General features: G+C 45.0%; 1 pseudogene; it reads right to left on the reverse strand.

Moving 5' to 3' along the window:
* Nucleotides 1-1,209: 1,209 nt before the first annotated feature.
* On the reverse strand, nt 1,210-5,458 carry LOC149985412 (uncharacterized; annotated as a pseudogene).
* Nucleotides 5,459-24,278: the final 18,820 nt, after the last annotated feature.

A 24,278-nucleotide genomic window follows, 5' to 3' on the forward strand; every position in this document is an offset into this window, starting at 1 on the left:
AGTTCCCATATATGCTGAGCACTTGTTTGACTGCTTTTCCTTCACTCTGCATTCCAACTCATCCCAAACCATCTATTTTGGTTGAGTTCGAGTGATTGTGGATGCCAGGTCATCTGGCCTCCACAGATGACCTGGCCTCCACATGCAGAGATCCTCCGTTCACCTACTCTGCGTCTCACAAAGACAGTTAGAACCAAAAATCTCCAATTTGGACTCATCAGACCAAAGGACAGATTTCCACCAGTCTATTGTCCAGTGCTCATGTTTCTTGGCCCAAGCAAGTCTCCTCTTCATATTGGTGTCCTTTAGTTGTAGTTTCTTTGGAGCAATTCAACCATGAAGGCCTTATTCACACAGTCTCCTCTGAACAGTTGATGTTGAGATGTGTCTGTTACTTGAACTCTGTGAAGCATTTATTTGGGTTGCAATTTCTGGGGCTGGTAACTCTAATGAACTTATCCTCTGCAGCAGAGATAATTCTGGGTCTTCATGAGAGCCAGTTTCATCGTAGCATTTGATGGTTTTAGCGATTGCACTTGAAGAAACTTTCAAAGTTCTTGACATTTTCCGGATTGACTGACCTTCATGTCTTAAAGTAATGATGGACTGTCATTTGTCTTTGCTTATTTGAGCTGTTATTGACATAATATGGATTTGGTTTTTAATCAAATAGGGCTATCTTCTGTATACCACCCCTACCTTGACACAACACAACTGACACAAACGTATGAAGAAGGAAATAAATTACACAAATTAACTTTTAACAAGGCACACCTGTTAATTGAATGCATTCCAGGTGACTACCTAATGAAGCTGGTTGAGAGAACTCCAAGAGTGTGCAAAGCTGTCATCAAGGCAAAGGGTGGCTACTTTGAAGAATCTCAAATATCATATTTTGATTTGTTTAACACTTTTTTGGTTACTACAATGTAGAAAATAGTAAAAAATAAAGAAACTGTAATGAGTAGGTGTGTCCAAACGTTTTACTGGTACTGTTTATACACTGTAAAATGTGTATATATATATATATATATATATATATATATATATATATATATATATATATATATATATATATATATATGAACACACTAAACAAAAACATGAAATTATACACACAACATGTAAAGTGTTGGTCGCATGTTTCATAAACTGAAATAAAATATTCCAGAAATGTTTCATAGGAACAAAAAGCTTATTTCTCTCAAATGTTGTGCACACGTTTGTTTACATTCCTGTTAGTGAGCATTTCTCCTTTGCCAAGATAATCAATCCACCTGACAGCTGTGGCATATCAAGAAGCTGATTAAATGGCATGATCATTACACAGGTGCACCTTGCACAATAAAAGGCCACTCTAAAATGTGCAGTTTTATCACACAACACAATGCCACTGATGTCTCATGTTTTTAGGGAGCGTGCAATTGGCATGCTGACTGCAGGAATGTCCACCAGAGCTGTTACCAGATAATTGAATGTTAATTTCTCTTCCATAAACCGCCTCCAACACCATTTGAGAGAATTTGGCAGTACATCCAACTGGCCTCACAAATGCAAACCACATGTATGGCATTGTGTGGTTTAGCAGTTTGCTGATGTCAATGTTGTCAATGGATTTTTTTCTTCATTTTTTATTTATTGAACCTTTATTTAACTTGGTAATTCACTTAAGAACAAAGCCTTATTTACAATGACGACCTACCAAAAGGCCTCCTGCGGGGATGGGGTCTACATTTCTCCTCAATATCACAGCAATCAATATCACAGCAAAAAAAAAATAATAATAATAATAAAATCAATAGAGTCAGAGCTAGAAGGGGGGGGGGGGGTCGAGTGCAAGTGATTGTTATTTTTTGGGGAGGGGTTAAGGAGGAAGGTTATTTAAGATACTGTTTGAAGAGGTAGGGTTTCAGATGTTTTCGGAAGATGGGCAGGAACTCTGCTGTCCTAGCTTCAGGGGGAAGCTGGTTCCACCACTGGGATGCCAGGTCAGAGAAGAGCTTGGACTGGGGTGGGAGGGCCAAGAGAACTGTGGTGTCAGAACGGAGTGCTCGGGTTGGAGTGTAGGGTTTGAGCATAGCCTGAAGGTAGGGAGGGGCAGTTCCTCTTGCTGTTCCATATGTAAGTACCATGGTCTTGTAGTTGATGCAAGCTTTTACTGGAGGCCAGTGGAGTGTGCAGAGGAGCCATTAGTGACATTAGAGAACTTGGGAAGGTTGAAAACCAGGTGGTCTGCTGCATTCTGGATAAGTTGCAGGGGTTTGATGGCACAAGCAGGGAGCCCAGCCAACAACAAGTTGCAGTAGTCCAGACTGGAGGGGGACAAATGCCTGGATGAGGACCTGTGCCACTTTCTGTGTGGGGTTGATCTCAATGGATGTTGTAGAGCATGAACCTCCAGGAGCGGGTCACTACTTTTATGTTTGCAGAGAACGACCGGGTGTTGTCCAGGGTCACGCCAAGGTTCTTTGCACTCTGGGAGGGCAACACTGTGGAGTTGTCAACCGTGATGGAGAGGTATTTGAGCAGGCAGGTCTTTGCCGGGAGGAAGAGCAGTTCAAGTTTGAGCAGTTGTCGATTTTGAGCTTGAGGTGGTGGGCCGATATCCAAGTTGAAATATCTGCCAGGCACACAGAGATGCATGTCGACACCTGGGTGTCAGAAGGGTGGAAGGAGAAAAGTAGTTGAGTGTCATCTGCATAGCAATGATAGGAGAGACCATGTGAGGATATGACAGAGCCAAGTGACTTGATGTATAAAGAGGAAAGGGCCTAGAACCGAGCCTTGGGGACACCAGTAGTGAGAGTACGGGGTGCAGACACAGATCCTCTCCACGTCACCTGGTAGGAGCCGTTTCCTGGGTAGGATGCATTCCAAGATGGTGCAGAGCCTGAGACACCCAGTCCTGAGAGCGTGGAGAGGGGGATCTGATTATTCACAGTGTCAAAGACAGCAGATAGATCTAGGAGGATGAGAACAGAGGAGAGATAGTCAGTTTTGGCAGTGCGGAGAGCCTCTGTGACACAGAGAAGAGCAGTCTCAGTTAAGTGATTGGTCTTGAAGCCCGACTGGTTATGGTCAAGAAGATCATTCTGGGAGAGATAATGAGAAAGTTGACCAGAGAAAGTTGACCAAGTTGACCAGAGACATGCTCAAGTGTTTTGGAAATAAAAGAAAGAAGGGATACAGGTCTGTAGTTTTTGACGTCAGATAAGTTGAGTGTTGGTTTCTTGAGGAGAGGAGTAACTCGGGCCATTTTGAAGTCAGAGGGGACGGAGCCAGTAATCAGGGATGAGTTGATGAGGGAAGTGAGAAGGTCTCCAGAGGTGATCTGGAGAAGCGAGAAGGGGAATGGGGTCGAGCATGCAGGTTGAGGGTGGCCAGACCTTACTAGACGCAGGATGTCATCTGGAGAGTGAGGGAAGAAAGTGGTCAAGACGTGAGACCAGTGGGCTAGGATGAGTAAATGAGTAGCGGATGTGGTCAACCTTTTAACCTTTTTTTCTAAGCGGTTGACAAAGTTGTCCGCAGAGAGGGAGGAGGGAGGGAGAGTAGGATTAAAGAGGAAGAAGAAAGTGTGTTTAGGGTTGGAGGAAAGGGAGACAGAAAAGGAAACAAAGTAGTGATTATCAACCTGGAGGTGGGTTGCAGTGGGATTAGTTGGGGGTGCAGCCTCTTGTAAAGATGAGGTCAAGCGTATTGCCTGCCTTGTGAGTTGGAGGGGATTGGGAAAGGGTGAGATCAAAAGAGGCAAGGAGGGGAAAGAGAGAGCTGGAAATAAATTAATCGAAGGCAGACGTTGGGAGGTTGAAGTCGCCAAGTACGAATAGTGATGAGCCATCGTCAGGAAATTAGCTTATCAAGATGTCAAGCTCATTGAGGAACTCTCCAAAGGCACCTGTTGGGTGATAGATGACAATAATGTTTAAGCTTGTTTCAGCATGATAGTTCCCCATGTCGCAAGGATCTGTACACAATTCCTGGAAGCTGAAAATGTCCCAGTTCTTCCATGGCATGCATACTCACCAGACATGTCACCTATTGAGCATGTTTTGGATGCTCTGGATCGACGTGTATGACAGCATGTTCCAGTTCCTGCCAATATCCAGCAACATCGCACAGTCATTGAAGAGGAGTGGGACATTATTCCATAGGCCACAATTAACAGCCTGATCAACTCTATGTGAAGGAGATGTAAAAGGTGGTTCCACGAGATACTGACTGGTTTTCTGATCCACGCCCTTAATTTTTTTAAAGGTATCTGTGACCAACATATTTGTAGTTGTATTATTATGGATCCCCATCAGCTGCTACCAAGGCTACTCTTCCTGGGGTCCAGCAAAATGTACAATTTTAAAAACATTACAATACATTCACAGATTTCACAACACACTGTGTGCCCTCAGGCCCCTACTCCACCACTACCACATATCTACAGTACTAAATCCATGTGTACGTGTGTGTATAGTATATATGTAATCGTGTGTGTGTATTCATGTGTCTTTGCCTAGGTTTGTGTTGCTTCACAATCCCCACTGTTCCATAAGGTGTATTTATATATATTTTGTAAATCAAATGTACTGCTTGCATCACTTACTTGATGTGGAATAGAGTTCCATGTAGTCATGGCTCTATGTAGTACTGTGCGCCTCCCATAGTCTGTTCTGGGCTTGGGGACTGTGAAGAGACCTCTTGTGGCATGTCTTGTGGGGTATGGATGAGTGTCCAGGCTGTGCGCCAGTAGTTCAAACAGACAACTTGGTGCATTCAACATGTCAATACCTCTCATAAATATAAGTAGTGATGAAGTCATTCGCTCCTCCACTTTGAGCTAGGAGAGATTGACATGCATATTATTAATATTAGCTCTCTGTGTACATCCAAGGGCCAGCCGTGCTGCCCTATTCTGAACCAATTGCAACTTAGTCCCTTTATGTGGCACCTGACCCCATGACTGAACAGTAGTCCAGGTGTGACAAAACTAGGACCTGTAGGACCTGCCTTGTTGACAGTGGTGTTAAGAAGGTAGAGCAGGTTCTTATCATGGACATACTTCTCCCCATCTTAGCTACTGTTGTATCAATATGTTTTGACCATGACAGTTTACAATCCAGGGTTACTCCAACCTGTTTAGTCACCTTAACTTTCTCAATTATCACATTATCTATTGCAAGATGCCACAGCAAAGCTGTCATCAAGGCAAAGGGTGGCCACTTTGACGAAGCTAAAATATAAAATATATTTGGATTTGTTTAACACTTTTTGGTTACTACATGATTCCATATGTGTTATTAAATAGTGTTGATGTCTTCACTATTATTCTACAATGTATAAAATTAAGAAAAACCCTTGACTGAGTAGGTGTGTCCAAACTTTGACTGGTACTGTATATTTTGCTCAGAAAATGGTGGGACAAATGAAATCACCTTGGGCCACCAGTTGAGGAACCCTGCAGTTTATATTAGCAGCCATCCCAGTAGATTAAGGAGCAGCAGGTGTTTTTGCTGCTCCCTCCAGTCAAAGTCCATAGTACAAAGTCTATCCGGCCAAACAGCATTTGTCACATGGGGGCTTGTGATTGGACATTGGCGTGGACATTGCCGGTGGCAGAGACCTGATTTGGGATCAACAGGGGGCCTGCTGTGAAGTAGTCATACATACTCAGAGGATGTTTAGACGACAGGTTGGTAGAAAGCCTAAAGTAAAGCCACAACCTATTAGTTCCATGGGTGATTAGTCAGTGCCTGCGAGAGCAGCAGAAGTGTGGAGAAAGTAGTGCTGCGACAAGGGTATTTGATCAAGACTAAGGAGCAAGCGGGCCGTTTCAACGCCGCTCTCACTCCCACCGCCTCTCTGCATCATCATTAACAGAAGCCTAATTAACCTCTGTTCAAATTAAGGGAAAGCGCAACAATGTGTTGTTTGTGTAATAGCTTTCTTTGTGGGATATAATTATGCTGCTTCTAAGGAGAATTAAAGAAAAGGGAAATATCAAATCAAATGTATTTATAAAGCCCTTCGTACATCAGCTGATATCTCAAAGTGCTGTACAGAAACCCAGCCTAAAACCCCAAACAGCAAGCAATGCAGGTGTAGAAGCACGGTGGCTAGGAAAAACTCCCTAGAAAGAACAAAACCTAGGAAGAAACCTAGAGAGGAACCAGGCTATGTGGGGTGGCCAGTCCTCTTCTGGCTGTGCCGGGTTGAGATTATAACAGAACATGGCCAAGATGTTCAAATGTTCATAAATGACCAGCATGGTCGAATAATAATAAGGCAGAACAGTTGAAACTGGAGCAGCAGCACGGCCAGGTGGACTGGGAACAGCAAGGAGTCATCATGTCAGGTAGTCCTGAGGCATAGTCCTAGGGCTCAGGTCCTCCGAGAGAGAGAAAGAGAGAATTAGAGAGAGCACACTTAAATTCACACAGGACACCGAATAGGACAGGAGAAGTACTCCATATATAACAAACTGACCCTAGCCCCCCGACACATAAACTACTGCAGCATACATACTGGAGGCTGAGACAGGAGGGGTCAGGAGACACTGTGGACTCATCTGAGGACACCCCCGGACAGGGCCAAACAGGAAGGATATAACCCCACCCACTTTGCCAAAGCACAGCCCCCACACCACTAGAGGGATATCTTCAACCACCAACTTACCATCCTGAGACAAGGCTGAGTATAGCCCACAAAGATCTCCGCCATGGCACAACCCAAGGGGGGGCGCCAACCCAGACAGGATGACCACATCAGTGAATCAACCCACTCAGGTGACGCACCCCCTCCAGGGACGGTATGAGAGAGCCCCAGTAAGCCAGTGACTCAGCCCCTGTAATAGGGTTAGAGGCAGAGAATCCCAGTGGAAAGAAGGGAACCGGCCAGGCAGAGACAGCAAGGGCGGTTCATTGCTCCAGAGCCTTTCCGTTCACCTTCCCACTCCTGGGCCAGACTACACTCAATCATATGACCCACTGAAGAGATGAGTCTTCAGTAAGGACTTAAAGGTTGAGACCGAGTTTGCGTCTCTGACATGGGTAGGCAGACCGTTCCATAAAAATGGAGCTCTATAGGAGAAAGCCCTGCCTCCAGCTGTTTGCTTAGAAATTCTAGGGACAATTAGGAGGCCTGCGTCTTGTGACCGTAGCGTACGTATAGGTATGTACGGCAGGACCAAATCAGAGAGATAGGTAGGAGCAAGCCCATGTAATGCTTTGTAGGTTAGAAGTAAAACCTTGAAATCAGCCCTTGCTTTGACAGGAAGCCAGTGTGGGGAGGCTAGCACTAGAGTAATATGATCAAATTTGTTGGTTCTAGTCAGGATTCTAGCAGCCATATTTAGCACTAACTGAAGTTTATTTAGTGCTATATCCGGGTAGCCGGAAAGTAGAGCATTGCAGTAGTCTAACCTAGAAGTGACAAAAGCATGGATGAATTTTTCTGCATCATTTTTGGACAGAACGTTTCTGATTTTTGCAATGTTACGTAGATGGAAAAAAGCGGTCCTTGCATACTGCATTTTTGGCCTTCCTGTGACATCTGGTGGTGTAGGTGTCCTGGAGGGCAGGTAGACTGCCCCCGGTGATGCATTGTGCAGACCTCACGACCCTCTGGAGAGCCTTACGGTTGTGGGCGGAACAGTTTGCGTACCAGGCTCTGATACAGCCCGACAGGATGCTTTCAATTGTGCATCTGTAAAAGTTTGTGAGTTTTTGGTGACAGCCTTCAGCCTTCTGAAGTTGAAGAGGCGTTGCTGCGCCTTCTGAAGTTGAAGAGGCGCTGCTGCGCCTTCTTCACCACGCTGTCTGTGTGGGTGGACCATTTCAGTTTGTCCGTGATGTGTACGCCGAGGAACTTCAAAAACGTTCCACCTTCTCCACTAATGTCCCGTCGATGTGGGTAGGGGGCTGCTCCCTCTGCTGTTTCCTGAAGTGCATCATCTCCTTTGTTTTGTTGACATTGAGTGTGAGGTTATTTTCCTGACACCACACTCCGAGGGCCCTCACTGTAGGCCGCCTCGTTGTTGTTGGTAATCAGGCCTACCACTGTAGTGTTGTCTGCAAACTTGATGATTGAGTTGGAGGTGTGCATGGGTGAACAGGGAGTACAGGAGAGGCCTGGGAACGCACCCTTGTGGGGCCCCAGTGTTGAGGATCAGCGGGGTGGAGATGTTGTTTCCTATCCTCACCACCTGGGGGCATCCTGTCAGGAAGTCCAGGACCCAGTTGCACAGGGCGTAGTAGAGACCCAGGGTCTCAAGCTTAATGACGAGTTTGGAGGGTACTATGGTGTGAAATGCTGAGCTGTAGTCGATGAACATCATTCTTACATAGGTATTCCTCTTGTCCAGATGGGTTAGGTCAGTGTGATTGCGATTGCGTCGTCTGTGGACCTATTTTTATTTTTTGTATTTTTTTTATTTAACTAGGCAAGTCAGTTAAGAACAAATTCTTATTTTCAATGACGGCCTAGGAACAGTGGGTTAACTGCCTGTTCAGGGGCAGAACGACAGATTTGTACCTTGTCAGCTCGGGGGTTTGAACTTGCAACCTTCCGGTTACTAGTCCAACACTCTAACCACTAGGCTACCCTGCCGACCTATTGGGGCGGTAAGCAAATTGGAGCGGGTCTAGTGTGTCAGGTAGGGTGTGTCAGGTAGGGTGGAGGGGATATGGTCCTTGACTAGTCTCTCAAAGCACTTCATGATGATGGAAGTGAGTGCTACGGGGCAAATGTGAGCTCAGCTCCCCTGCCAGGCAGTGTTGCTATGTGAGTTGGGATATAGGATTAGTATTTCTTTGTGCAATTAGCAGCTATGTTTCTTTGAAAACAGCTAATGCAGCATTTTATAAACTCTAACTTATACTTCACTTTTTACTCTTTTTGAATGTAATGTTCACACTGTAAAGCCCTGCAAATTGACCACCTGCCAACGTGGCAGGTGAAATGGACATTCTTACCTGCCAATACCTAAATCTACCTGCATTTGGCAGGTGACGGGTGTTAATTTTATGCCCTGCTTGAGGGCAGAAGCTGTCTTGGAGCCTGTTGGTCCAAGAGCCGATGCTCCGATACTGTTAGCCGGATGGTAGCAGAGTGAACAGTCTTTGGCTTGGGTGGCTGAAGTCTTTGTTCATTTTTTTGAGTCTTCCTCTGACACTGGATATAGAGGTCGTGGATGGCAGGGAGCTCGGCCGCAGTGATGTCCGCACCACCCTCTGTAACGCTTTGCGGTCAACGGCAGTGTATTTGCCATATCAAGCGGTGATGCAGTCAGTCAAGATGCTCTTGATCGTGCAGCTGTAGAACGTTTTGAGGATACGAGGGCCCTTGCCAAATCTTTTCTTCCTCCTGAGGGGGAAGAGGTGCTGCCGTGCCATTTACACGACTGGGTGAGTGTGTGTGGACCGTGTTAAGTCCTTAGTGGTGTGAATTCCAAGAAACTTCAAGCTCTCAACCTGCTCCACAACAGCCCGTCACTTAAATTACTCTACCTACATATACATATTACATCAATTACCTCGAATAACCGGTGCCCTCGCACGTTGACTGCTGCTCTTTAATTATTTGTGACTTTTACTTTTTACTTTTTTGGGGGTATTTTCTTAACTGTATTGTTGGTTAAGGGCTTGTAAGTAAGCATTTCACTGTAAGGTCTGTTGTATTCGCTGCATGTGACAAATACAATTTGATCAATGTGGATGGAGGCGTGGTCTCCCCACTTTCTCCTATAGTACACGATCAGCTCCTTGGTCTTACTGATGATGAGGGAGCGGTGGTTGTCCTGGAATCACACTGCTAAGTCTCTGATCTCCTCCCTGTAGGCTGACTCATCGCCGTCTGTGATCACTGTCGTGTCGTCAGCAAACTTGATGATGGTGTTTGAGTCAATTGTGGCCACGTAGTCATGGTTAAACAGGGATTACAGGAGGGGACTAAGCACACACCCCTGAGGTGCCCTGTGTTGAGGGTCAGTGTGGCGGATGTGTTGTTGCCTACCCTCACCCCCTGGGGCAGGCCCATCAGGAAGTTTAGGATCCAGTTGCAGAGGGAGGCGTTCAGTCCCAAGATCCCTATCTTGGTGATGAGGTTGGAGGGCACTATGGTGTTGAACGCTGAGCTAAAGTAAAGGAATGGAGTAAGAATATATACATATAAATATATGGACGAGCAATGACAGAGCAGCATAGGCAAGATGGTATAAAATACAGTATATACATATGAGATGAGTAATGCAAGATATGTAAACATTAGTAAAGTGACATTATTAAAGTGACTAGTGATCCATTTATTAAAGTTGCCAATAATTTCAAGTCAGTATGTAGGCAGCAGCCTCTCTGTGTTAGTAATGGCTGTTTAACAGTCTGATGGCCTTGAGATACAAGCTATTTTCAGTCTCTCAGTTCCAGCTTTGATGCACCTGTACTGAACTCGCCTTCTGGATGGTAGCGGGGTGAACAGGCAGTGGCTCGGGTGGTTGTTGTCCTTGACTGTCTTTTTAGCCTTCCTGTGACATCGGGTGCTGTAGGTGTCCTGGAGGGCAAGTACTTTTCCCCCTGTGATGTGTTGTGTAGACCGCACCACCCTCTGGAGAGCCTTGCAGTTGTGGGAGATGCAGTTGCCATACCAGGCGGCGATACAGCCCGACAGGATGCTCTCGATTGTGCATCTGTAAAAGTTTGTGAGGGTTTTAGTTGATAAGCCAAAGTGCAATTGAGATTGTGTCATCTATGGATCTGTTGGTGCGGTCTGCGAATTGGTTTGGGTCAAGGGTGTCTGGGATGATGGTGTTGATGTGTGTCATGGCCAGCCATTCAAAGCACTTCATAATTACAGATGTGAGTGCTACAGGGCGGTAGTCATTTAGGCAGGTTACCTTGGAGCTCTTGGGAACAGGGACGATGGTGGTAGGCTTGAAATATGTTGCAATTACAGACTGGGACAAAGAGAGACTGAAAATGTCAGTGAAGACACATGCCAGCTGGTCTGCGCATACTTCGAGAATGCACTCTGGTATTCTGTCTGTGATGGCCTTGTGATTGTTAAACGTTTTGCCACGGAAAGCGAGATCACACAGTCATCTGGAAAAACAGGGGCTTTCACGCAAGGTACAGTGTATATTCCTCGAAGCGAGCATAAAAGGCATTTAACTCATTTGGGAGTTCTGCATGGCTGGGTTTCTCTTTATAGTCCGCTATCGTCTGCAAGCCCTACCACATGCGACGAGCATTTGAGTTGGTGTAATAGGATGCAACCCTCCTCCTATATTGTCCTTTTGCATGTTTGTTGTCTCGTCGGAGGTCGTAGTGCGCTTTCTTGTATGCGTCCATGTCCGTGTACCGTTCTTCTTAAGAGGTAGCTCTAGTCTTTAGCCCAGTGCAGATATTGCCTGTAATCCATGTTTTTTGGTTTGGATACTTTACTGTGTGGACGACATCATCTATGCACTCGACATCGTCTATGCACTTATTGATGAAGCCTGTGACTGTGACTGTTGTGGTAAACCTGAATCCAGGAACATATCCCAGTCTGTACTATTAAAACAGTCTTGTAGCATCACGTCTGATTCATCCGACCACTTCTGTATTGAGCTCATCACTGGTGCTTCCTTTTGTTTGTAAACAGGAAGCAGGAGAATGGAGTCATGGTCTGATTTGCTGAAGGGAGGATGTGGGAGGGCCTTGTATGCGTTTCTGTGGGTAGAATAAAAGTGGGTTTTAGTGCCCCTAGTGGCGCAGGTGATGTGTCGGTAGAAGTGACACACATTAAAGTCTCCACCCACCCTAAGAGGAGAGGAGGAGATGTTGGACTGGGAGGAAGAGGAGGAGATGTTGGACTGGGAGAAAGAGGAGGAGATGTTGGACTGGGAGGAAGAGGAGGAGATGTTGGACTGGGAGGAAGAGGAGGAGATGTTGGACTGGGAGGAAGAGGAGGAGATGTTGGACTGGGAGGAAGAGGAGGAGATTTTGGACTGGGAGGAAGAAGAAGAGATGTTGGACTGGGAGAAAGAGGAGGAGATATTGGACTGGGAGGAAGAGGAGGAGATATTGGACTGGGAAAAAAGACAGGAGATGTTGGACTGGGAGGAAGAGGGGGAGATATTGGACTGGGAGGAAGAGGAGGAGATATTGGACTGGGAGGAAGAGGATGAGATGTTGGACTGGGAGAAAGAGGAGGAGATGTTGGACTGGGAGAAAGAGGAGGAGATATTGGACTGGGAGGAAGAGGAGGAGATATTGGACTGGGAAAAAAGACAGGAGATGTTGGACTGGGAGGAAGAGGGGGAGATATTGGACTGGGAGGAAGAGGAGGAGATATTGGACTGGGAGGAAGAGGATGAGATGTTGGACTGGGAGAAAGAGGAGGAGATGTTGGACTGGGAAGAAGACAGGAGATGTTGGACTGGGAAGAAGACAGGAGATGTTGGACTGTGAAGAAGACAGGAGATGTTGGACTGTGAAGAAGACAGGAGATGTTGGACTGTGAAGAAGACAGGAGATGTTGGACTGTGAAGAAGACAGGAGATGTTGGACTGTGAAGAAGACAGGAGATGTTGGACTGTGAAGAAGACAGGAGATGTTGGATTGGGAGGAAGAGGAAGAGATATTGGACTGCGAGGAAGAGGAGGAGATGTTGGACTGGGAGGAAGTGGAGGAGATATTGGACCTGGAGGAGGAGGAGATATTGGACTGGGAAAAAGACAGGAGATGTTGGACTGGGAAAAAGAGGAGGAGATATTGGACTGGGAGGAAGAGGAGGAGATATTGGACTGGGAGGAAGAGGAGGAGATGTTGGACTGGGAGGAAGAGGAGATATTTGACTGGGAGGAAGAGGAGGAGATATTTGACTGGGAGGAAGAGGAGGAGATATTTGACTGGGAGGAAGAGGAGGAGATATTTGACTGGGAGGAAGAGGAGGAGATATTGGACTAGGAGGAAGAGGAGGAGATATTGGACTGGGAGGAAGAGGAGGATATATTGGACTGGGAGGAAGAGGAGGATATATTGGACTGGGAGGAAGAGGAGGAGATGTTGGACTGGGAAGAAGACAGGAGATGTTGGACTGGGAAGAAGACAGGAGATGTTGGACTGGGAAGAAGACAGGAGATGTTGGACTGGGAGGAAGAGGAGGAGATGTTGGACTGGTAAGAAGACAGGAGATGTTGGACTGGGAGGAAGAGGAGGAGATGTTGGACTGGGAAGAAGACAGGAGATGTTGCACTGGGAGGAAGAGGAGAAGATGTTGGACTGGGAGGAAGAAGAGGAGATATTGGACTGGGAAGAAGACAGGAGATGTTGGACTGGGAGAAAGAGGAGGAGATGTTGGACTGGGAAGAAGACAGGAGATGTTGGACTGGGAGGAAGAGGAGAAGATGTTGGACTGGGAGGAAGAGGAGAAGATGTTGGACTGGGAAGAAGACATGAGATGTTGGACTTGGAGGAAGAGGAGGAGATGTTGGACTGGGAAGAAGACAGGAGATGTTGGACTGGGAGGAAGAGGAGAAGATGTTGGACTGGAAGGAAGAGGAGGAGATGTTGGACTGGGAGGAAGGAGAGGAGATATTGGACTGGGAAGAAGACAGGAGATGTTGGACTGGGAGAAAGAGGAGGAGATATTGGACTGTGAGTAAGAGGAGAAGATGTTGGACTGGGAGGAACAGGAGGAGATGTTGGACTGGGAGGAAGGAGAGGAGATATTGGACTGGGAAGAAGACAGGAGATGTTGGACTGGGAGAAAGAGGAGGAGATTTTGGACTGGGATAAAGAGGAGATATTGGACTTGGAGGAAGAGGAGGAGATTTTGGACTGGCATAAAGAGGAGGAGATATTGGACTGGGATAAAGAGGATGAGATATTGCACTGGGAGGAAGAGGAGGAGATATTGGACTGGGAAAAAGACAGGAGATGTTGGACTGGGTGAAGAGGAGGAGATATTGGACTGGGAGGAAGAGGAGGAGATATTGGCCTGGGAGGAAGAGGAGGATATATTTGACTGGGATGAAGACAGGAGATGTTAGACTGGGAGAAAGAGGACGAGATATTGGACTGGGAGGAAGAGGAGGAGATGTTGGACTGGGAAGAAGAGGAGGAGATATTGGACTGGGAGGAAAAGGGAGCGATGTTCGACTGGGAGGAAGAGTTGGCCAGCTCTACCTTTCAAGGTCACGTACCGTGGAGCAGAGTGGCTCCCCATCCTGCCAGCATCTAGTAGGCTGGTTTCCTGGAAAAGTATTGTGGGTATTGGGTATTGTGTATTTTGGTGGTGTCCATCCCCCATTGAAAAAGATTGTGGGTACTGTGTAGGTTGGAAGTGTCCCTTCCTCCCCCATTCTGGCTGTTTTAGGTGGGCTCTTCAGTGGGGATAATCACTGTCATTTTGCTCAGTATGTAGGCATCAGCAGCACATTTACTCCACAGCACTGACCAGAACACACACAAGCGTACAAACACACACAAGCGTAAAAACACACACAAGCGTAAAAACACACACAAGCGTAAAAACACACACATACACCCACACACCACGTGAACACAAAGCACAAGTGCACACAAAGATGCACATCTGCATATACCCATTTGCACACATGTACACAATGATAACATACCAGACCATTGGGTCAGCCATTATCCACTGTGACTCATTCTTTTCATATCTATCGCAGAATCCCATCAATGAAATCTCTCAATCAAAACAAGGGCATAGAACCTTGACATTGAACTGACCCAGTTATTATTGTGCTAGGCTAATGCCACTCTCCATGCTGGACAACACAACAAAGACAGAATGGGAATATTTCCCACTATGAGGACAGAATGCAGCCTATCCATTAGTCGAAGATTCATTCGAGAACTCCATATTCACAAGTACGTGAAACTGTTCGACAGAAGACCAGAAGCGTTCAAATCCATTGGTTGGATCCAAAGAGCATCATTGGCATGGCGTCAGGCTTCAGAGGGCTGTCCCGGTTCAGCTGTTATCCAAGGTTATCTCCCGTCACCCTCGTCCCTCCTGTCCACTGGTTCTGGATCAGCAGTAATAGGAGGGTGGAACGGCCTTGCTTATTGATCTCCCATGGCTCGTCGTCCATGAAAGTGCTGAAAACGTGGGCAGAAGATGGCATCTGGGGTCCCAGAGACCCATAGCGCAGCACCAGCGACCAATCCATCACACTGACCCTATCGCTGGATCTTAATAACTACTGGCAAGTCTTCTCGCAGGGGAGGAGAGCGTATCCTCTCTGCATGGGAGACGATGATGAATGAAAGATATAGGGGATATCGGTGAAAGAGGATGGTGTGTGTATGACTTTACGTTTCCGTGACTCAAATTGTCTATCAATGCTGTGCTTACATTAACTCAGTATGCAGTACTATAAATACAATTTTTGTATAGTAAACTAATAGGCAGCATATAAAAAGTTATCTTGTTGCTGTGTGTGTATGTGTTAATGTACCTGTGTGTGTGAAAGGCAGCTAGATGTTTTTTTTTTTAATACCACAGCATTGTTGAATACTAATTTCTGATTGGCTTGAAGGGCATTCTAGCCTATCAAAAGGGTATTCTAGATTGGGATAGTTGGATGTCTAGATATAACTGGACACCTAATCATGATGTACATGATGTACATGATGTACTAATCATGAGGTACAAAGCACTGCATACAGACCAGACCGTACAAAAAAGTACAAAGTACAAATTTACAAAAAGTTAAACCAACAACCACACAAACTGAAATTGGATAATTGTAAACACAGGTCCAACGAGGAAAACACAGGTCTAATGAGGAAAACACAGGTCTAAGGAGGAAAACACAGGTCTAATGAGGAAAACACAGGTCCAAGGAGGAAAACATAGGTCTAATGAGGAAAACATAGGTCTAATGAGGAAAACACAGGTCTAAGGAGGAGAACACAGGTCCAAGGAGGAAAACACAGGTCCAAGGAGGAAAACACAGGTCTAAGGAGGAATACACAGGTCTAAGGAGGAAAACACAGGTCTAATGAGGAAAACACAGGTCTAATGAGGAAAACACAGGTCTAATGAGGAAAACACAGGTCTAATGAGGAAAACACAGGTCTAAGGAGGAAAACACAGGTCTAATGAGGAAAACACAGGTCTAAGGAGGAAAACACAGGTCCAAGGAGGAAAACACAGGTCCAAGGAGGAAAACACAGGTCCAAGGAGGAAAACACAGGTCTAACGAGGAAAACACAGGTCTAACGAGGAAAACACAGGTCTAACGAGGAAAACACAGGTCTAACGAGGAAAACACAGGTCTAAGGAGGAAAACACAGGTCCAAGGAGGAAAACACAGGTCCAAGGAGGAAAACACAGGTCCAATGAGGAAAACACAGGTCTAATGAGGAAAACACAGGTCTAATGAGGAAAACACAGGTCTAATGAGGAAAACACAGGTCTAATGAGGAAAACACAGGTCTAATGAGGAAAACACAGGTCCAAGGAGGAAAACACAGGTCCATGGAGGAAAACACAGGTCTAAGGAGGAATACACAGGTCTAAGGAGGAAAACACAGGTCTAATGAGGAAAACACAGGTCTAATGAGGAAAACATATGTCTAATGAGGAAAACACAGGTCTAATGAGGGAAACACAGGTCTAAGGAGGAAAACACAGGTCTAAGGAGGAAAACACAGGTCTAATGAGGAAAACACAGGTCTAATGAGTAATACACAGGTCTAATGAGGAAAACACAGGTCTAATGAGGAAAACACAGGTCCAAGGAGGAAAACATATGTCTAATGAGGAAAACATAGGTCTAATGAGGAAAACACAGGTCTAAGGAGGAAAACACAGGTCTAATGAGGAAAACACAGGTCCAAGGAGGAAAACACAGGTCCAAGGAGGAAAACACAGGTCTAATGAGGAAAACATAGGTCTAATGAGGAAAACACAGGTCTAATGAGGAAAACACAGGTCTAATGAGGAAAACACAGGTCCAAGGAGGAAAACACAGGTCCAAGGAGGAAAACACAGGTCCAAGGAGGAAAACACAGGTCTAATGAGGAAAACACAGGTCTAAGGAGGAAAACACAGGTCTAAGGAGGAAAACACAGGTCTAAGGAGGAAAACACAGGTCTAATGAGGAAAACACAGGTCTAATGAGTAATACACAGGTCTAATGAGTAATACACAGGTCTAATGAGGAAAACACAGGTCTAATGAGGAAAACACAGGTCTAATGAGGAAAACACAGGTCTAATGAGTAATACACAGGTCTAATTGAGGAAAACACAGGTGTAATTGAGGAAAACACAGGTCTAATTGAGGAAAACACAGGTCTAATTGAGGAAAACACAGGTCTAATTGAGGAAAACACAGGTCTAATTGAGGAAAACACAGGTCCAAGGAGGAATGCACAGGTCTACTGAGGAAAACACAGGTCTAATGAGGAAAACACAGGTCTAATGAGGAAAACACAGGTCTAATGAGGAAAACACAGGTCTAATGAGGAAAACACAGGTCCAAGGAGGAAAACACAGGTCTAATGAGGAAAATACAGGTCTAATGAGGAAAACACAGGTCTAATGAGGAAAACATAGGTCTAATGAGGAAAACATAGGACTAATGAGGAAAACATAGGACTAATGAAGAAAACACAGGTCTAATGAGGAACGCAGGTATAATGAGGAAAACAGGTCTTATTCAGGAAAACACAGGTATTTGGAAAACACAGGTCTAATTGAGGAAAGCACAGGTCTAATGAGGAAAACACAGGTCTAATTGAGGAAAACACAGGTCTAATTGAGGAAAACACAGGTCTAATGAGGAAAACACAGGTCCAAGGAGGAAAACACAGGTCCAAGGAGGAAAACACAGGTCCAAGGAGGAAAACACAGGTCTAACGAGGAAAACACAGGTCTAACGAGGAAAACACAGGTGTAACGAGGAAAACACAGGTCTAACGAGGAAAACACGGGTCTAACGAGGAAAACACAGGTCTAATTGAGGAAAGCACAGGTCTAATTGAGGAAAACACAGGTCTAGTGAGGAAAACATAGGTCTAGTGAGGAAAACATAGGTCTAATGAGGAAAACACAGGTCTAATGAGGAAAACACAGGTCCAAGGAGGAAAACACAGGTCCAAGGAGGAAAACACAGGTGTAACGAGGAAAACACAGGTCTAACGAGGAAAACACAGGTCTAACGAGGAAAACACGGGTCTAACGAGGAAAACACAGGTCTAATTGAGGAAAGCACAGGTCTAATTGAGGAAAGCACAGGTCTAATTGAGGAAAACACAGGTCTAGTGAGGAAAACATAGGTCTAGTGAGGAAAACATAGGTCTAATGAGGAAAACACAGGTCTAATGAGGAAAACACGGGTCTAATTGAGGAAAACACAGGTCTAATGAGAAAAACACAGGTCTAACTTCCCTGGAAATAGAAGAAAGTGTAAGATGAGAATATATGAATTCACTTTCATCGTATTCGGAAAGTATTCAGGACCCTTGACTTTAAAAAAAAAATGTAACCTCTCTGGGATATGTGGGACGGTAGCGTCCCACTTGGCCAAAAGCCAGAGAAAATGCAGAGCGTCAAATTCAAAGAAATTACTATAAAAATCAAACTTTCATGAAATCACACATGTAAGACACCAAATTAAAGCTACTGTTGTGAATCCAGCCAACATGTCCGATTTCAAAAAGGCTTTTTGGCAAAAGCAAACAATGCTATTATCTGAGGATAGCACCTCCTTAAACAAAAGAGAGAAAACATATTTCAACCCTGCAGGCGCGACACAAAACGCAGAAATAAACATTTAAATCATGCCTTACCTTTGACGAGCTTTTGGCACTCCAATATGTCCCATAAACATCACAAATGGTCCTTTTGTTCGATTAATTCCGTCCATATATATCCAAAATGTCCATTTATTTGGCGCGTTTGATCCAGAAAAACACCGGTTCCAACTTACGCAACGTGACGACAAAATATCTCAAAAGTTACCTGTAAACTTTGCCAAAACATTTAAAACTACTTTTGTAATACAACTTTAGGTATTTTTTAAAGTAAATAATCAATAAAATTGAAGACGGGATGATCTGTGTTCAATACAGGAAGAAAACAAACTCAAGCATGCTTTCTGGTCTTGCGCCTCTATCAAACAGTACACATGAAGTGACACTCGTTCAAGATGGCCATACTTCTTCATTACACAAAGGAATAACCTCAACCAATTTCTAAAGACTGGTGACATCCAGTGGAAGCGGTAGGAACTGCAAGCAAGTCCCTTAGAAGTCTGGATTCCCAATGAAACCTCATTGAAAACAGGGTGACCTCAAAAAAAAAATCTGAATGGTTTGTCCTCGGGGTTTCGCCTGCTACATAAGTTCTGTTATACTCACAGACATGATTCAAACAGTTTTAGAAACTTCAGAGTGTTTTCTATCCAAATCGACTAATGATATGCATATCTTATCTTCTGGGGATGAGTAGCAGGCAGTAGAAATTGGGCATGCTTTTAATCCAAAATTCCAAATGCTGCCCCCTATCCTAGAGAAGTTTTAAGTTACAGCCTATTTCTTTTTGCTTTGTCATTATGGGGTGTGTAGATGAGGGGAAAGGGGAAAAAAAGAATCAATTTTAGAATAAGGCTGTAAAGTAACAAAATGTGAAAAAAGTAAATGGGTCTGAACACTTTCTGAATGCACTATATACTCAAAACATATTCAAAAACATTTTATTTTTACCGGTAAATGTGTGCTACAGTATTGTTTTCTTTGGCAACTGTGGAATAAGTGGGATAAATGCCTCTTCCCTCTGCATCGTCCATTATTTCCAAGGTAATGTACAGAACGTCTGCATTTATCCCTTACTTATCCGGGGGCAATGAAACGGGTGGAAATGTGTAAGAACACAGTAGGATAAACACTGAGAAAAATAGTGAGAACACATGGAGAGAGAGAAGGAGTGGGAGGGAGGGGGGAGAGAAAGATGGAGGAGGAGGTGAGACTGGGAGAGGTAGAGAATGAGGAGAGAGAGGGAGGAGGTGAATTGGGGAGAGAGAGAGAGGGAGAGAGAAAGAGGGAGGAGGTGAGATGGGGAGAGGTAGGCAGGGAGAGAGAAAGAGGGAGGAGGTGAGACGAGGAGGTGGAGAGAGGGAGAGAGAAAGAGGGAGGAGGTGAGACGGAAGAGGGAGAGAAGGAGAGAGGGAGACAAGCCTCTTAAGCATAACATGATCCTTTACAATGGCCAATAATTTGACTGTTTTTGGTGCTGTGGAGCTGCTGCTGTCTTCCCTGCATGTTTTTTACTCTGTGAGGCTTCGGATGTGTGTTTCACTGGCATAGCATAGTGTGTGTGTGTGTGTGTGTGTGTGTGTGTGTGTGTGTGTGTGTGTGTGTGTGTGTGTGTGTGTGTGTGTGTGTGTGTGTGTGTGTGTGTGTGTGTGTGTGTGTGTGTGTGTGTGTGTGTGTGTGTGTATGTGTGTGTGTGTGTGTGTGTGTGTGTGTGTGTGTGTAAGAGACAATGAAAGGGATGGAGACACAGTAGGGAAGAGAGGTAGAAACAGGCAGAGAGAGAGAATGAGAGAGAGAGAGAACAAGGAGAGAATGAGAAAGACAGAACAAGAGAGAGATTGTATTTGGCCGGCTAGGCCCATCCCTCACAGACTGGGCTAAGCTTTTTAAATTGGACTTATATTAGAGCCGCATACAGATGCAGAGCGGAGATGGGTGAGGAGAGGAAAGGAGGGAGGAGTGGTTTGGAAAAGTTGAATTGGTTAGGCCTTCATTAAGCCAGACAGGTAATGAAAGATGCAATGCATTCCCCCGCAGCGTAAAATGTAATCCATGACATGGAGGAGGGCGTTAAGTAATGAAAAGATGCTGCTCTGGAGCACTGTGGGGACTGTGTGTGACGGCGAGCGAACGATGGAATGAGGGACAGGAGATTTTCTTGATTTTTTTATCAACTGCCTTGACCGGGCTAATAAATGCAACTGAAACTGTGTTACATCGACTCCTCTGGTGACCGGCAATGAAGAGAGATTAGTTTATTACTGTCAAGACATGTAGCCAGTTTCATACGTTTCAAATGCGTTTCAGAGAATGCCGAAGACAATGCGGGCCACCTGGGAACATGCAGCCGTTACGTAGCAGGGATCGAAGGCACGATCTTAATGTGTATTTGTAGATCGGACCCTCGGGCTCTCTGAGTGCCTATCTGAACAGAGGAAGAAGAAGCCTGGAGGGGCCTTCTAACCTTGATACCTTAGTTGTATCCATCCACCACGTCAGGGTCAGAGCAAGAACGGGGGATGGTCACGGAGAACAGGGTGCTTCCCTCAATGTCACAGTGGTCTTTTGTCATGTCAGGTCTGCCTCTTCTAGGTAGGACATTAGCCCCTGGGTCACACCTCCCATCCACTGCCAGTGAGTGTATTATTAATATGATATCAATAATAGGCCATCCCCTGTACATGTGACAAACATTCTCCCAAAACAAATGGCCCTTTGAGAGAAACACAGAGAGAGACACAGAGAGAGACACAGAGAGAGAGAGATGTGGGGTCCACTTGCAAAACAAGATTTCGTGAAATCGGACAAACGCCCCATTGAAACCCTGCATGCAGAGTTCTGTAAGATTATCCTACATGTCCAGAGGAAAACCACAAACAATGCATGCAGGGCAGAATTAGGCCAATATCCACTAATAATAAAAACTCAAAAAAAGAGCAATTAAGTTTTGGAAACATCTAAAATACAGTGACTCTCTCTCATATCATTACCAAGCCCTGCAATGCCAAGAGCTGAGCAAAGAAAAGAGTCCCCTCATCCAGCTGGTCCTGGGGAGTTCACAAACCTGTTCTACTAACACACTGAAGCCTCAGGACCAGAACATCCAATCAATCAGGATAAACCAAATTACAACACAGTCAAAACAAAACTATATTGCTTATTGGGAAACACAAACTCAAGCACAAAGCAAAATGCAGTGCTATCTGGCCCTAAATCGACAGTACACCGTGACTAAATATATGACCATGATTACTGATCAAAACCTTAGAAAAACCTTGACAAAGTACAGGCTCAGTGAGCACAGCCTTGCCATTGAGAAGGGTAGAGACAGGAAAACCTGTCTCCCTGTAGAGGAAAGGCTGTGCAACCACTGCACAACAGCAGAACCTGAGACGGAGCTGCATTCCCTGACAAAATGTAAAAACAATATATAAAACAATTAGAGAGTGTTATTTTCCCAAATGTGAAACCCTTATTCAATGTTTCAAAGACCTCTCTGATGAGGATAGGCTACCCGTCCTGTTGGGGTGGACGCAGAGAGCTGTGGGTTGGTAGCACACTACATTGCTGCCTGCTATAAGTTGAGGGACAGTGTCTGACAGACCAATCAACCTACACATGTACTCTACTGTATGCATATTGTTATTGTTGAATGTATGGTTATTTTGACCCTTGGTTATTGTTGTTACTGTTGTCCCATTGACAATTTTGATTCAAATTTTTATTTATTTTTATATTGTAAATATCCAGCAGCATACCAGCAGGCATTGGCCAGCAGCATACCACCCTGCATACCACTGCGGGCTTGTTTCTGAAGCTAAGCAGGGTTGGTCCTGGTCAGTTCCTGGATGGGAGACCAGATGCTGCTGGAAGTGGTGTTGGAGTGCCAGTAGGAGGCACTCTTTCCTCTGGTCTAAAAAAATATCCCAATGCCCCAGGGCAGTGATTGGGGACATCTTTCAGCTGGCACGTTAAACGGGTGTACTGACTCTCTGAGGTCATTAAAGAAATGGCACTTATCGTACGAGTAGGGGTGTTAATCCCGGTGTCCTGGCTAAATTCCCAATCTGCCCCTCAAACCATCACGGTCACCTAATAATCTCCAGTTTACAATTGGCTCATTCATCCCCCTCCTCTCCCCTGTAACTATTCCCCAGGTCATTGCTGGAAAATGAGAACGTGTTCTCAGTCAACTTACCTGGGAAAATAACAGAAAAATAGATACAAAATAAGCTTTGGCAATGTGTACATTGTTGCGTCATGCGAATTACAGAGAGACAGAGAGACTGGTGTGCTGGGGGTTAAGGTTGTGTCTCTGTTCACTGGATGTATAGTGACACCTAGAGGGATCTGGGATATGGCAGCCGCGCAAAATCCGAATGCTAGATGGGAAATCTGATGGTCATCTGTTGCCAGTGGGAAGGGGAAATCGGGTGGGAGAACTACCAAACAGCTGCTTGTACTGAATGACACTTTAACAAGGAGAAGCTCTAGAGTGTTTGCGGGGTAGTATGACATGCATAGTGGTATGACAACGGTTAATAAGAATTATTGTCATTCATGGTAACCATTTTGTTGAGCCATCCCTGTTCATGAAGTCTTCATTCAGCTGTCAATTATTTCACCAAATATATCTGTTGAGCACCCAATCTCAATGAATGGTTTGTTGCTAGGCAACAAGACTCAGATAACTAGCCTGGCTTGTGTAGCGCTATGCTTGCCAACAATGCCTGGCATGTCAGCTATACTGTAGCTAATCAGGTAATCTAGATCGCTGCAGGTTTCATTCCTGTATTTGTTTAAGTGACGTGACCTGAAAGCACTGCTTAGAGCCTGGAGCACGTCTACCCTGTTAATCAGTATTGACTGTATAGAGGCGGTGGTAAATAGTGACGGTGAAGTGTCATTCCGTCACGTGGTGTTGAAATCTAAAGCGGAAAGATAGTGATACTAATATGAAAGATAATGGTTTCTCTAAATCCTAAACCGTGACAGTCTGTCGTTCAGGCGCAACATAACGCATGCTGAAATGTACAATAACAGCACACAGGCTAAAAAGGAACTACGGGGAGTCGTTACTACACAGTAATGAAGCTCTGTGATTGAGTGAAGCTATTGAGCAGTAGAAAGGGGAGATATTTACAGTTGTGTGACATGCAATAAAAGCTGGAAGAGTGCCTTAACAACAAAAGGGAACCGGCAAGTGACAGACACACTAATGCATATTAAGCAATGAGCTGCTCTCTAGTCTTTACACAAACGCTTTAATGGAAAACTGATTAAGCTATAAATTAGCACACTACAACTCATCTGCAGATAGGGATTGTCTTCGTCCCTTGAGGGCCCTGGGTTTGATTTGTGTTGTGCTGAGAGAGTGGGATTGTCTCTGTGTGTGTGTGTGTGTGTGTGTGTGTGTGTGTGTGTGTGTGTGTGTGTGTGTGTGTGTGTGTGTGTGTGTGTGTGTGTGTGTGTGTGTGTGTGTGTGTGTGTGTGTGTGTGTGTGTGTGTGTGTGTG

Source organism: Oncorhynchus mykiss, chromosome 1, assembly GCF_057628025.1.
Source record: "Oncorhynchus mykiss isolate SJ-2025 chromosome 1, ASM5762802v1, whole genome shotgun sequence".
NCBI lineage: Eukaryota > Metazoa > Chordata > Actinopteri > Salmoniformes > Salmonidae > Oncorhynchus > Oncorhynchus mykiss.